The sequence below is a fragment of the Acomys minous genome (assembly GCF_964271855.1).
Source record: "Acomys minous genome assembly, chromosome: 4".
NCBI lineage: Eukaryota > Metazoa > Chordata > Mammalia > Rodentia > Muridae > Acomys > Acomys minous.
The window spans coordinates 121505900-121520757 of NC_140486.1; the positions used below are offsets into that span (position 1 = coordinate 121505900).

The following is a 14858-nucleotide window of genomic DNA, read 5'->3' on the forward strand; positions in this document are numbered from 1 at the left end:
TTCTCCTGCCTCTGCCTCCTTCAGCAAATCCTACCAGTGTGCACCACCACAATTGTCAATTAAACTTAGTAAGGTAGGGGTTACGATGCTTTTAGATCAAGATAGATGTTGATAGATATTAATCTCCATTCAGAAAGTTAGACCCAACAAGATAGGAAAGATGTTTACTAAGTTTGCCGAACACAAACAGCCAAATCACTATGAATGTAATATTTATATAATTCCTGATTTTCTCATGCCTCTTCCTGCTGTATGTGGTTTATTTTACCCATATGTAATAATATAAATATATATGTGAAAAAGAAACAATAAAAAATTTAAAAATGAAGTGAATAAATAAAAATGTTTATCTTTTTCTAAAATTTAGTGACCATGTGCCTTGATTTCTTTCTATTGATAATGTACAATGAATTCATTATAGGTTTTGAGAAAAAACAATTCTAAAGGTAATTAATTTGCAAATATTCCTGACATTTTATAGATTAGTTTCTTACTCTGATGACCTCTTATTGGATATATTTATCACCAGTTCTGTCAAGATTTCTTTTATATTCTTAGGTGCTCCAATATGGTACATATGCCACAATCAAGCAGGCATGTATTTAAGAATGTTTAATACCCTGACAAAACTTTTCATTATTAAATAATGATCTTATCTCTTGTGGATTTTTTGCTTAAGGTTTATTTGTCTGATATAATGCTACCATTGATCTTTTTTGACTCTGTCTGCATGACATATGTTTTTCTCTCTTTACTCTCATTCTATTATATTTTAAAAGCCTATGTAGTCAGTACAGAGCTAACTTCTTTTTTTTAAATTTATGTTATTTGTCTTGATTTAAAAATAATAGCCATTCTTCAATTTTTTTTGGAAAAAAGATTTTTCAATTTGCTCGCTTTACATTCTGATTGTAGCCCTCATCCGTCGTCGCCTCCCAGTCCCACCCTCCCTCCCTCCCCTCTCCCCTTCTCCAAGTCCTCAGAAAGAGGGAGCCCTGCTCTCCTAACACCTGGAGCCTATCAAGTCTCACGTGGACTCCCTGTATTCTCTTCCTTTGTGACCTGGCCCGGCACCCCCACCAGGGGGAAGTGTGATCCACTTGTGGATATCAGTGTCCAGGTCAGAAGTAGTCCCTACTCCCCACATTATGGGACCCAGAAGGAGACTTGCTGCCTATCTACTACATCTGACCACAGGGTCTAGATCCAACCATGCATGGTCCTCGGAGGGTGCATCAGTTTCTGCAGCACCACCACTGCCTCTTCCGCCTGGATTTGTTGGCCCCTTTGATCTCTTTGTAGAGCTCCCATCTTGATTTTTTTTAAATGACATTTCATTAGTTCTTTGAGAATTTTGATCACATTTGACTCGTTCCCCAACACTTCTATGGTCCACTCACTTTCCCTATCCATCTAAATTATTGCCCTTAATTTATTCCATCAGGGCCAACGTTGGTGCTGTGTAAATAGTCTTGGATGTGTGGCCTGCCAGTAGAGCATAGTCTAATTATCAGTGCCTAAACTCTAGGGGAAGGCACTGACTATGTCCCCAGCATCTAGCAATTGGGGACATAACTCCTCAGCAAAGGGGAAGTTTCATATACAACTCGGCTCTCCATGACAGGATATGATCTGCCTTGACCTTGATGGGTCTTGTGCGTGATGTCACAACTACTCTGAGTTTTTCTATACATGCACCTTGCTACAGCCGGAATGCATTGTTTCCTTGTTGTCATCTACTGCTTCCGGCTCTTTGTCCAACACTATTTCCATAATGATCCCTGAGTCTTTGAAAAAGTGAGTGTGGGGCATTTGTTCCACTTAGGGCCAAGGAATCCGTAGTCCTTACTCTCTGCACCTTGGGACAGTTGTAGATTTCTGTGTTGATAACTGCCTTCTACAAATAAGAGCTTCTCTGGCGTACACTTAGAGATAACTTAACCTATGTTTTGAAGATGTTATTAGGACATAGTTGAAATTATGAAAGCATAACAAATATAAGTAAATTTTTCATTGGAATAATCACAAACACGGAGAATCTACTTCATATATTAAAACTTTTCAAGAGGAAAAGCTCACAATTTTTGGCTAGTTTTTGCACTGTCATTACAGCCCAGTTATTTAATATTTCTTTTACAATAAGACTTAATTTTGTTTCTGATATTTTTCATTTTAACGCATCTTTGTTTTTTCCAACCTTCAGATAAAAAGTATTCATAAAGACATATATGTAATTTAATGTTTTAATTATTTTGTAATTATACTTGTTAGTCAACAATTTTTAAATGTTTAAATGGGCAGATTTGGGCCCAGGGGTCCTGCTCAAACTAAGGCACCAGCCAAGAACAATACAGGTTGTAAACTTTAAACCCATACCCAGATCTAGCAATGGTTAGAGCATTCTCCACAGTAGAGTGGAATGGGATATGACTTTCTCACATACTCTGGTGCCTCACATTTGACCATATCTCCTGGGGGGAGACCTGGTGGCACTCAAAGGAAGGACAGCAGGTTACCAAGAAGAGACTTGATACCCTATGAGCATACACAGGGGGAGGTAATCTCCCTCAGGAACAGTCATAGGGGAGGGGAAAAAGGGGAAAATGGGAGGGAGGGAAGAATGGGAGGATACAAGGGATGGGATAACCATTGAGATGTAACAAGAATAAATTAATAAAAAAAAAGAAGGCTGCACGATTTTTCCATGATATTAGTTGGTTTCCTGGGTGACAGAGTCTTGTTGCATCATATTCTTTATCTTTCATCCAAATTCCAATTAAATGTGCAAAAGAACACAAGCTGTATTTTCATTTCAGAGGTTATTGGGAAGATAAGGCAATCTGACAATTCGAAATAAAGATTGAAATGAAAAAAATAAAATAAAATATGTTACACATATTTAAATATAACATAATTTTTGTAACTCTAATCTTAGTGCTTTGCTATTAAATTCTGCATCAGAACCTCTTCAAACAAGGTTTGGTTGCTGTTAGAAGTTCATGGAAATACTTTAAAAGTTCCCAATTAATTAACATGAACTTGCCAGGCAGTGGTAGTGCACGACTTTAATCCCAGTACTAAGGAGGCAAAGGCTGGTGGATCCCTGTGAGTTTGAGGCCAGCCTGGTCTCCAAAGTGAGTCCAGGACAGCCAAGACTACACAGAGAAACCATGTATTGAAAAATCAAAATAAATAAATAAATTAATTAATTTAAAAAATGAGTTTTTTAAAGAAAAGAGTTTGTAAGTTGTACTGTGCAGAATATTCTAGATCAAGGTTCTTTAAGTTAATTGCACATTAGTGTTCATAGTGGCACTACTCATTGCAACAAGATAAAAGTGATGTGTATCAACACATTAGTAGACAAGAAAAATTTGTACATATTGGGTATATGTAGACCATGGATGTTTATCCAGAACTTCAGAAAAGTCAGATTATATTATTCTCAGGGAAGTAGGTGGAATGAGATATCATCATAATAAGTAGATATGCTAGGCTTAGGCAAGTATCACATTTTTATACAAATTTTCTGTCTCTGTCTCTGTCTCTCTCTGTCTCTGTCTCTGTCTCTCTGTCTCTCTCTCTGTCTCTCTGTCTTTGTCTCTCTCTGTCTCTCTCTGTCTCTCTGTCTCTCTCTGTCTCTCTCTGTCTCTCTGTCTCTCTCTCTGTCTCTCTCTGTCTCTCTCTGTCTCTCTCTCTCTCTCTCTCTCTCTCACACTGTGTGTGTGTGCAGGCATAGAAATTGGAAAGGAAGAAATAGGATACAAAAAGAATAAAAGGGATAAAAGGAAGTGGGGAATTTTCATATGTGCTGTCACAGAGTGTTTGTTTGCATCCACAGTCTGTGCATTTGGACTGTAGAGATGGCTCCATAGATAAGAATTCATCCTGCTCTTGCAGAGGACCTGGGTTCAATTCCCAGCATCCATATGGTGCTCTTAACTGCCTACCTCCAAATCTCTGTATGCACAGAGTGTGCATGTACTCACACTAGTCCTCATTTATACATGTCAGTTAAAAAAGAAAACATTTCTCTGTATTTACAAACACATTCATCAAGACTAAAAAATATATTTTGAGTATTCCAAAGGAAACATATATATCTGAAGATTAAAAAGTACCATCTAAAAATGAGAGAAAAACATATTTCAGTTGTATGTCTGGATCTGGGTCATGTAAGTCAAAGTGGCTGTTTCTGGAATCATCCATGTTCCTGTGCTTTTCTTAATTTCACTGTTTTTTAATTCCCGAATAATATTGAACTAAATAAGTGAACAGCATTTTCACTAGTAACTGAAGTGGTGGTAGACATCCACCTTGCCTCTGCTTCCTGGTTATTGTGAATAGAGCAGCTATGAACATGGTAAGACAGATTCTGTGTAGTATTACATAGAGTCCATGTGCACATATGGCCAAGGTAGTTATAACTGTGCCATCTAGTAGATCTATTAAGGGCCCTGAAAGGAACCTCCAATCTAATTTTTGTAGTGGCTGAAACCCTTTGCTCGCCAATTAGCAATAAGTAACTGTTCCCCCTGCCTTACATCTATGCTATCTTTTGACTGGGCTATTTGTTTTTATCTTAACAATTATGACTGGGATAATATGACAGTTCGGTGTTGTTTTAATTTACAGTTCCCTCATGGCTAAGGAAGGATATGTTGTATTTGTTGCAATTGGAGATCACAGGACTACTTGTGGGAGCTGACTCTTTCCTCTTTTCACTATGTGATCTCTGAAGCTTGCACTTGGGTCATGGGTCTTAGTGGCAAATAAATGATAAGCCATGTCATTGACCAGAATTGAACATGTCTTACTTTGAGTAAGTGATTGATATGTTCATAGTACCAAAACCTATGTGTTAGGAGCAACATGAAGATATGTCCCCCTTCCTCCCTTCCTCCTTAGTATTCTTTCCTAAGTTTTGGCTGGAGGCAGTCTCTTCAATTAGTTTTTGTGTTTTGGTCTTAAATGAAAATGTCATTTCTCAAACAGTTATCCAAAGCTTTTTATTTTTGTTTTGCTGTCATGGTTTCTTGTTTTATGGTTGTTATTTGTCTGTTCTTATTTGAGACAGAGTCACACCATGGCTGATTGGAAATCACTTTCCAGAAAAGGCTGACCTGAAACTCACAGGGACCTATGTGTTTCTGACTCTCAAGAGCTGAGATTAAAGGTGTGTTCCAACAAATCCACCTATTTAATTATATCTACATGTATAGATATCATAAATCTATAATACACTATATATTAATATATGTAATCTATGAATAGTTCAATTATATATATATGCATATATTTCTAATTCCAATTTGAGTATATATAGTTTCCCTATACCATTTTACTGATAACATTATTCTGTTTCAACTTTGGATTTTTTTAAAATGTAAATTTAAGTTTTACATATATACATATATTTATATTATTACACAAATATACAATAAGCTACCTACAATAAGAATAACCACATAACAATCAAGAATTGTACAAATGTTACATTCATAGGGTTTTGGCTATTTATATTTGACAACCTTGAAGAAAACATCTTTTTTATCTTAGTACATCTAAAATTCTGAATGTAAATCAATATCTGTCATATCTCATCATTATCAACTTAAAACATTTATATAGACCTAAAAATAAGGTCTTAACCCCTAAACAACTAAGCTTAATTGTAAGCTTCAAATGTGGCAAATAAGCTACTAGGCAAAATGTCCTCATTTCTACCACAGACAGAATTCTGCCTAAAAAAAAAAGGAAAGCTTGGACACAGGCAGAGTTGATGGCCAAACTCTGTCAAGACAGTGTAAGCAAGTTGTCAATAGTTTGTTCCTCACAAACGTGTCTCTCAGATATATTAGGCCAGAAGGCTGAAGATGATGCTCCAACATTATAGAGAGTGTTGGGTGACTGTTCAGGCAGCAAACTTACCCCATCATCTTCTCATTTCGAAGCTGCTAACCTGCATCCCCTGTATCCTCAGGTAATTAATTTTATTCCTTCTAAAGTCTCTAATGGGGTTGAATACCAGATAGTTTTATTTTACAGAATTGGGTTCTTGAGAAGTTATCAAACCTCAGATCTTCATAGAAGTAAATGGATGTTTATTTCTTTTCTGTTTTCCTGAATGTCTATATTTATTACAGAACTATTTCTTTTTGATTATCATAGCCTTGTAGCATATGTTGAACACTGCCTGTTTGGTGCTTCTTCTAGTGCACTAATCTTCATTTAGGCTATTCTGCATGCTTGTAGCTTTTGTGATTCTATGCACAATACATGAGGTATATTTCTGTGAGAAATGCCATTAATTTTTTATATGGTTTGCATTTCATTTATATATATTTTGTATCCTTGGGTAGTGTACACTAAAATATTATTGAGTTGAATTTTTGACATGAGGTTTTTTCCCCATTTACTTGCATTTTCTTTAATTATTTTATCAGTATTTTAAGATGTTCATTTAAACGTATATATATATATATATATATATATATATATATATATTTACCTTGTTTTACTTCAACCATAAATATTCAATTATTTAGGCTACTATTATATATGGCATTTCTATCTGTAGTTGGTTCTGAGAAAATTTTTGGTTAAAGTACATGCATAAAATTATTTGAAACAAGGTATTTTACATATTTGCAGATTTATTCATTTAAATAGTTTTATTTTTTTCTAAAATAAGATCATTTCACAAATAAAACACAGGAACACTTACTAATTATAATGTAAATGCTCCTTTCCTTTTCTTCACTAATCATTCTGGATAGAACATCTTTTACTGAATAGAAGAGAAGCAGTGAGATGGCCCATTCATGTTTTTCCATGATATGAAATAAAGTTTCCAGTTGACTCAGATGATACTGGAGCAACTAGTATCCATATGCCAGAAAAACGAGTATAAAGGCAGACTTTCCCTCTTTATAGAAGGTTAAAGATCATAGATTACAAGGCTAACTGTAAAACGAAACACTGTAAGATAATGTAAGGCAGCACTTTGTGTACAGAGATGGGAACTATTGCGTTCTGTGTGATGACAACTTCACGGTGCTTAGGAAACACCCAAATTATTATTTTTAAGTTTTTTTTATTAATTTATTCTTGTTACATCTCAATGGTTATCCCATCCCTTGTATCCTCTCATTCTTCCCTCCCTCCCATTTTCCCCTTATTCCCCTCCCCTATGACTTTTCCTGAGGGGGATTTCCTCCCCCTGTATATGCTCATAGGGTATCAAGTCTCTTCTTGGTAACCTGCTGTCCTTCCTCTGAGTGCCACCAGGTCTCCCCCTCCAGGGGACATGGTCAAATGGAAACACCCAAATTACTGAAGCCAGAGAGAGAGAGCTGATGGTTTCATGGATTCAGGAGAGACAAATTTATTTCTTGATCCCAAAGCATCTTTATCACCATAAAAAGGGTCCATAAGACACCCTACTGCTGAATTTATTTTTTGTGTCACAGAATTTGTTCTTATTGTTCTTTTTTGTTTGTCTAAATGTGTATCCCTAGCTGACATGATACTTTCTATGTAGCCCAGGATAGTCTCTATTCAAAAGAGATCCACTAGGCTAATGCCAATTTATTTTCTACCTGTTTATACTTTGTCATTATCTGTTTGTCTGTCTGCCTGTCTGTTGTCTGACTGTCTGCATCTATCTATCTATCTATCTATCTATCTATCTATCTATCTATCTATCCATCTATCTATCATATATCTATCCACAGATGGTCTATCTCCTATCCTATACCTAACTGTATATAATCAATCACTATATATCTAAATATCATCTATTTCCTGTCAATTAACTTACTTATCTGAAGGTCAAAAACCTAGTCTAATTTTTCTAAGATATGCAAATATACATATTCAATCAGAATTAGACATTTTTCTTCTGTTAAACTTTTTTACACTACTGAAAGTTTTAAATTAAACCTTGATTTGTCTTAGACTATTTACAAAATTATTCTGAATATACAAAGAGCCCCTAACTAATAAGTTAAAACTAGTCTGAGTTGTCCTTTAATATGTAATGTATTTCTAAATCTGTTTACTTTATAGAAGCTTTCCCTGCTAGGAAGGATAATACTATAATACTATTTACTATTTTTTTTGTCCCAATTATTGAATTGGATAAATAACTGGAAGGGGAAATTTAATGTTTGAAATGCTTTTGACTTTCTGTCCCCAATACTTTTTCACACCTAACAGTGAAATGTGAAATGCTAATTGTTTTTTAGGACTGAATAACAGCTGCAGCTAAGGCAGCCCTTCTCAGTGTTTGCACATAATACAAAGATGAAGCACTATAGATCTGGAACTACAATGAGAGCTAAGTCCCAAATGATGTAAGATTGGACGGACGGAATGCGGGGCTAAGTTTCTTGTACTTTCCAAACCTGCATGTTGCATTAAATATCCAATGACATCAGGTGCTAAAGATATATAAGTGCTTTTAAAAGCTTTGCACATTGATTTTACCACTTACTCCTAAAAAAACTACATGGCCACAACCATTGCATTTTTTTTCTGTGTTTTCAATGGCAACTCAGAAATGGTTTTCTTTTTATCTGAGAAACACTAGATTTTTGGTTTATTTTGTCCTCAAAGAATACACTCAAAAGTTAATATTGCTCTTACTTGGATAAGCGAACACTAACAGAATGTCTCCTCACCGTGTTGTTAGATTCATTTTACAATTAATTTATTTATAATAAAGAGATTCTTGTTACTATGATTATCCTATTATTCCGAACATCAACTTATGGTGTATTTTATATAGTCATTCTTGTTTTCTTGGGGATAGGAAATGAGACAGAGAAAATATAATACACAAAACTCAGGCCATGAATCCATAGAAACCTGATTTTGACTGTGGATTTATCATTTTATCATCTTTATACCTGGGGAATTTTCTCCCTTTAAAATGGATATTTTGAAAAAATAGATTATGAAGAAAATAAAAATATCATGATATTTTGCCATGTATTCAAAGTATTGTCCAGAGTTTCCATTTTCATATGTTTCTGGCTAGCCTTACAAAATTTCAAATATGTTGTACCAATTCCTCTCCAAATATTCATTATTATTTTACATTGGAAGAAATTGTTTCCTTAAAGTAGGTGTACATTTTCTTAATTGGGAGATTCATTTTTATCATTTATAATGTGTCAATGACTTACTGTCAAAAAAGAGAAATGTAAATACTGATACACTTAAGCACATTTAAAAAATTACATTTTAGAAATTATAATTAAGAACCCATGAGGGGAAACAAAGTAATATTTCTTAACAATGTATCTATAAAAACTCAGGTTCTCAACAGACATGGCATAATTGCTTGAAAATAGAAGGTACTTAGAAAACTGTGTTTTAGTTCTTTCCTCTATTTTACTATTTTTATTTATTAAATCTGTACACTTATTTTGCCTAAAATTAGCCTGCTCATTCATGTGTCAAAATTTTCTGAGTTGACCCTTGGGGCAAAAGAGACAGAAATATGTTATGTGTGCAAACTTGGATTAATTTCATTTTAGGCAAATCCACACTATGCAAACTGAGTGTGGGTTGCAATGGATTATAAATACAATGTAGTTAGATGCAGTTTGACATCTTGGTTTTTTTTTATTTTTTATTTTATTTATTTATTTTTTTTTGAGCTTCAAGTTTTCTGAAAGCTCTCAGAATCACATACTAAATTTTTGGTATGCCAAATCATACAGAAAAAAAAACAATTGATGAATAAGTCAAGTTTAATTTGGTGTGAATATTAAAATGTCTCTTAACTATTCAAGCAGTAATCAGATTGATGCAATTTTAAAGTCATCTCCAGGTTTTTGTTTGTTTGTTTGTTTTTTGTTTTTTGTTTTTTGTTTTTTTGGCTTAGTGACAATCTCCTTGTCTAGAGACATAAGTTGAAACAATCCTGTTAACTTTGGATTTCTGTTATACATTTTACTTCCCCTAGTGTTCATAATTAGAGGGTGTACTGTTTTTCTGGTAGCAGCCCAAGAACTCAATGGAAGATGAATTTGGTTGTAAGGGAAGGAGGGAAAATGAGAAGAAAGAAATCCAACAGTCATACAGGGCCAGAAATTATGTAACAGGAAACCAAAAGCCATCATATTTGTCCTAGGTTTAAGCTTTAGATATTTCTGTGGTTAAAAAAAAAACAGTTTGTCAAGATTCAATTTCATCTAAAATCAATATACAACAATCCAAGTTATTTTTCTAAGCCTTCATGAGAAGAGAGAAAGACATGAACGTGACATCTCTGTTAGAGGTAAACTGAAAATATCAGAGGTGGACACGTCAGTTTAATAAAGAGTAAAATGAAAAGACTAAGTCCCACCAATGGAATGCCAAGCCAAGGTCATGGTTTGAGTCTGAGTAGTCTGGTGATTTGTTTTCAGAAACTCACAGGAGGGTAGGGTCAGCTCCTGGGATGTTCACAGATACTAGAAACTGGGTTATAGAGTAGAACAGGTACAGTTAAAACAGTAGAGAACAATGCATTTGGAGTGAAAGGAAAGGGTTACTTGATGTCATGAACTGTCAAGATGAATCAAAGTATACAGCAAGAGATTATAATCACAAAGAGTAATAGTGACCACAGAGTGGAGCATCTGGGAAAAGGAACCCACAAGCCACATGGTGTAGGAGAGAGAACAGTTTCCTTAACTACACCTGTGAGCTTCTGTGATTAGAATCATATGCATTCTGTTTCATCCAAGTTTTGGGTAAGATATAGAACATGAAGAAAAATCTAAATTTGAAACTCAAGGTGTCCTTTCCCACCACGCAAAGTCCTTATGTACTTACTTCCAAAATAAAACTGTGTAAAACAGAAAAGAAAGCCTAATTTAACTAAAAGTGCCTTAGAAAGATAAAATTCGCTAAATCGGGATCTGAATTTTATTTTAGAGAGAAAAAAAGGGAATGGTTCTTGAACAGTGCTATAATTACTTATTTCAAATAGATGCATTGTGTTTTTCTTTCAGAAAAAGAGCCTTTACTTGTTTATATTCTAACAAATATAAGAAAGATATATAGAGCATGACAAAAAGCAAAGAGTTAATAACTTCATCATGAACTCAGATCCATTCTGCCTTCAGTAATTAGAAGAGACTCTAAAGTTTATTAAAATACTTTCCTTAATTACTCACTATTTAACCTTTGCTATATTGTAAGTATCTCTTTCTTTAGATCTATAAAAGCTGACACCATATCTATCTGGCTATTTGGCTATATTCTAAATGGACTTTCCCCTTGCTTTTATAGCTGTAGTAAATTGAGGGCCATTATTCTCTTGATTTTATTTCTCTTATCAGTCGTTCTGCTTAGATTTTAGTGACCAAGCACTGTGCAGAGAAGAGTTCAGGGAAGCCGGAGTATGGTGGCTAAAATACAGACCAGGCTTCTCACACCAGCTACAGTTGACTTCAGCAGGATAACAGCATTTTACCTCTTTTTTTGAAAGCCTCCATATCAGAATAGCATTTGAACTACCACAATGAGGCTGCTTTACTTTCACAGCACAATATTACCTTTTGCTATGCAATGCTAGTGTCCACCAGGACAGGCAGGAGTTTTCATTACATGACTGGACTACTGTTCTCAGGGATTCGTAGCAGGTCTGGTTCCCTGCAAAGTTCAGGACAATAAACATTGCCACGGGGAGTGGTAAGAGATTCACAAACCCACTCTTACATAAGAACCGATGGACTGGGAGGTAGAGTTCGTTCGCTTTAAGGCATGTCTTCTGGTAGGGCAACCACATTTCAGTGGCTGAACCCCTACATCCAACAATATATGAAAACAAAAACTGAATTTGATTGGAATTGCTTTGTTAAAAATACGAAGTTGTAGGGGTAGGAAGATGAGGCTGTGCCTGCGAGGAGTTAGGGAGCTGGGAGTGAATATGATCAAAATAATTATATAAAATTCTTTAAAAGTTAATAAAATACTCCCTGTTTCCATCCTTACCCGTCCCAGTCCAGCCACAGAGTCTATTCTCTGTCCCCTTCCCAGGGAGGTATGTCTCCCACAAGACCTTCCGTCTTTATCTCCCCTCTCTGGGATTGTGGATCGTAGTGTGGTTATTCTTTGCTTATCAGATAATATCTGCTTACAAATGAGTAGATATATTTTTGTCTTTCCTTATTTGAGTTATCTCACCCAGGATGATTATTTCATTTGACTGCAAATTTCATGATGCCATTTTTTTTTTCTAACAGTCAAGTAATACTCTTTTGTGTAGATATACCAAATTTTCTTTGTCTGTTCTTCAGTTGAAGGGACAGTTAGATTGTTTCCAGTTTCTGGCTCTTGTGACTAATGCTTCTGTGAACATAGTTGACCAAGTGTCTTTGCAGTAAGATGGGCATCGTTTGAGTGTATAGCCAAGGGTAGTGTAGCTGAAACCTTAGGCATTCCAACACTGGCTGTAAGTTTGCCATCCCATCAGTAATGGAGAAGTGTTCCCTTTGCTCAGGATGTTCTCCACCATGAGCTGGCAGTTGTGGTATCGAACTTAGACATCCTGACAGGTGTAAGATGGAATCTCAGAGCTTGGGATTCTTGTTGGAGTCCTAACAGCGGGACTGGTGTTTCTCTAACTCTGTTCATTGGACCCTTTTTTCTACTATTGAGTTGCCTCATCCATCTTTGATATGAGGGTTCGTGCGTAGTCATATTGTATCCTAATATGCAGTTTTTGATTGATACAAGTTGGAGACTTCTTTTCTGAAGGGAAAAATGGAGGGAGAGCAGAGGTGGGACCCTGGGTGAGGAGGCTGTGGTCTGGATCTATTTTATGAAAGAACAACAAATAAAAATACTTTCGAAAAAGAAATCAAGATTTATAAAACTTGTTGGTTACTGGCTTATATCATGATGATGATAAGAGTTCTAACATTTGTTCCTCCTTGCCTTTTTATTTTATAATGATTAAACACTATCACCCATGTATATTGTACTTAGAAAAATCTTAAAAATAAGTGATGTGTTTATAATATTAAATTTATGAAAGTTAGCCAGCTCATTAAGTAAGAGAAAATTTATGAGTCAGCTGGCAAAGCTGGCATTCATTTCAGAATCCTGAGACTGGAGAACTATCTCACTTGCCAGAACAGATTGGCAGTGATTGTGAGAAGCTACCTAAAATCAAGCTTTGAAAACAACTCAACTTTGGTTAGCACTAATGGCATGAACTGGGTGTAAGTCCATTCATGGGCAAAGAAGAATGTAATGTAGATACCAAACAGCTTGAACATCTAGAAATAGGTACCCATTGCAACTAACAAAAGCAGGATGCAGATGTCCCCAGGCACATTTAAATATAAGTAGTCTAAGCCCCGCCATCTTGCTTTTGCCAATTTTGTTTCCTAGACCATCACTGTTGATTTTGGGAAAAGAGGTAGATGCACACAGTCTCAGCTTACACCTGAAACAATTTCAGAAAACAGAGTGTGCAGCCTAGAAATCTGTTCATGGTTTATTTTGGGAACTGATATGCAGTGCATTTACAAGCAATGCATTAATGCCATTTGAAATAGGAGAACATATTAGTGAAGAGAGGGCATCCTGAGAGAGTAATTTTAATCAAGACCTTGTAAAATTAGTAAGAAAGAAGTGAATATTTGTTAAGAGTTTCGTCTATTCTTCAGTACTTATTTAAATTTTACAAAAATAAGCTCAGTTTCTTTCATGTTACAGTAGGTGAAGTTATCATAGCCATCTCTGTAATTACCCATGATGGTCATGGTTTCAGGTGGGAAAAAATGCATTCATAAGTCAGTGAAAACAGAGGGGTTATTTGAGAATGAAACCTGATTCAAATACAAGTTCGTTAGCCCTTTTGAAAACATGGTAGCCAGCCCTGAAGATTTCTCATCTTGATAATAATATTATACTCTAGCTGGGTTTGGTGCGGTGTCATTGGGTCTTTACATCTCAATCACGAGATCAGAAAAAGACGAAGTCTGGTTTGAAGTCTGAGAATTCGATTGTTGTTTTGCTGCTTTGCAGTTAAAAATGAACATTAGGTAAGGGACACAGGATATCTCAAATTTTGGGAATGGCTTTAGAGTTACACCCAGTAAGACAGAAAAATGTTCATCTTTTAAAAAGGAAAACAAAGGAAGGAAGAACAATAAAAAAGATAAAAATAAAAAGATGTTCATCAAAAACTATCAAGGTTGGAAGAGTACCAACCATATGTCCATATGGAAGCTATAGCCTTGACTGAAACCATTTCAGAAAGGATGGTAGGACCAGAACAGATAGTAGCTAAGCTCCACCAAACCTCTAGACTCTAAGAAAGTATGAGTTAATAATTGTTTGGTAATTTTAAATCATAGTGCTCTTGATAAATTGTTTTGCAGTATTAAAAAATGCTTACATTTTAAGATAAATCTTATGGTGCTTTTATACCTACAAATGTGGGGAGTACATCTTGGAACTGGGCAATAGGAAGAGACCCAAAGGACTTTGAGATAAACAGATGTACACTCACTTAAACTGCCTGTTAAGTGTGGACAAGATTCCCCACAGTTCGGACAGCCCATCTCACAGCTGAGTCACTATTATGAGTTTCCTGGCTTTTGTCTCACCTTCTCTGTGAAATGGTAATACTGTTGGAAGAGAGGTAGAGAGAGTCTTTAGGAAGTCTCTCATTCTCTAATATGGCTAATCTATAAAAATGCACTGTCTTTTACCAATGTCATTTGAAATACAGAGAAACAAGGATAGTGAGTTTAAGGACCTAAGTGACTAGTAACAAGAGGGACACAAAAAGAGGGCATCATTGTCAATTGGGATTAGCTCTTGAGCATACATCCCATGAAGAA

The 14858-nt window shown here is 35.4% G+C and overlaps 1 long non-coding RNA gene across 1 annotated transcript in view; it reads left to right on the plus strand.

The window, feature by feature from the left end:
• The window catches only part of LOC311595670, a 106895-nt gene that overhangs the window by 42568 nt on the left and 49469 nt on the right, over nucleotides 1-14858 (plus strand). Inside the window, exon 3 of the long non-coding RNA XR_014778530.1 lies at nucleotides 5078-5176. This is a non-coding gene — a long non-coding RNA (uncharacterized lncRNA). The remainder of the gene's footprint in view (nucleotides 1-5077; nucleotides 5177-14858) is intronic.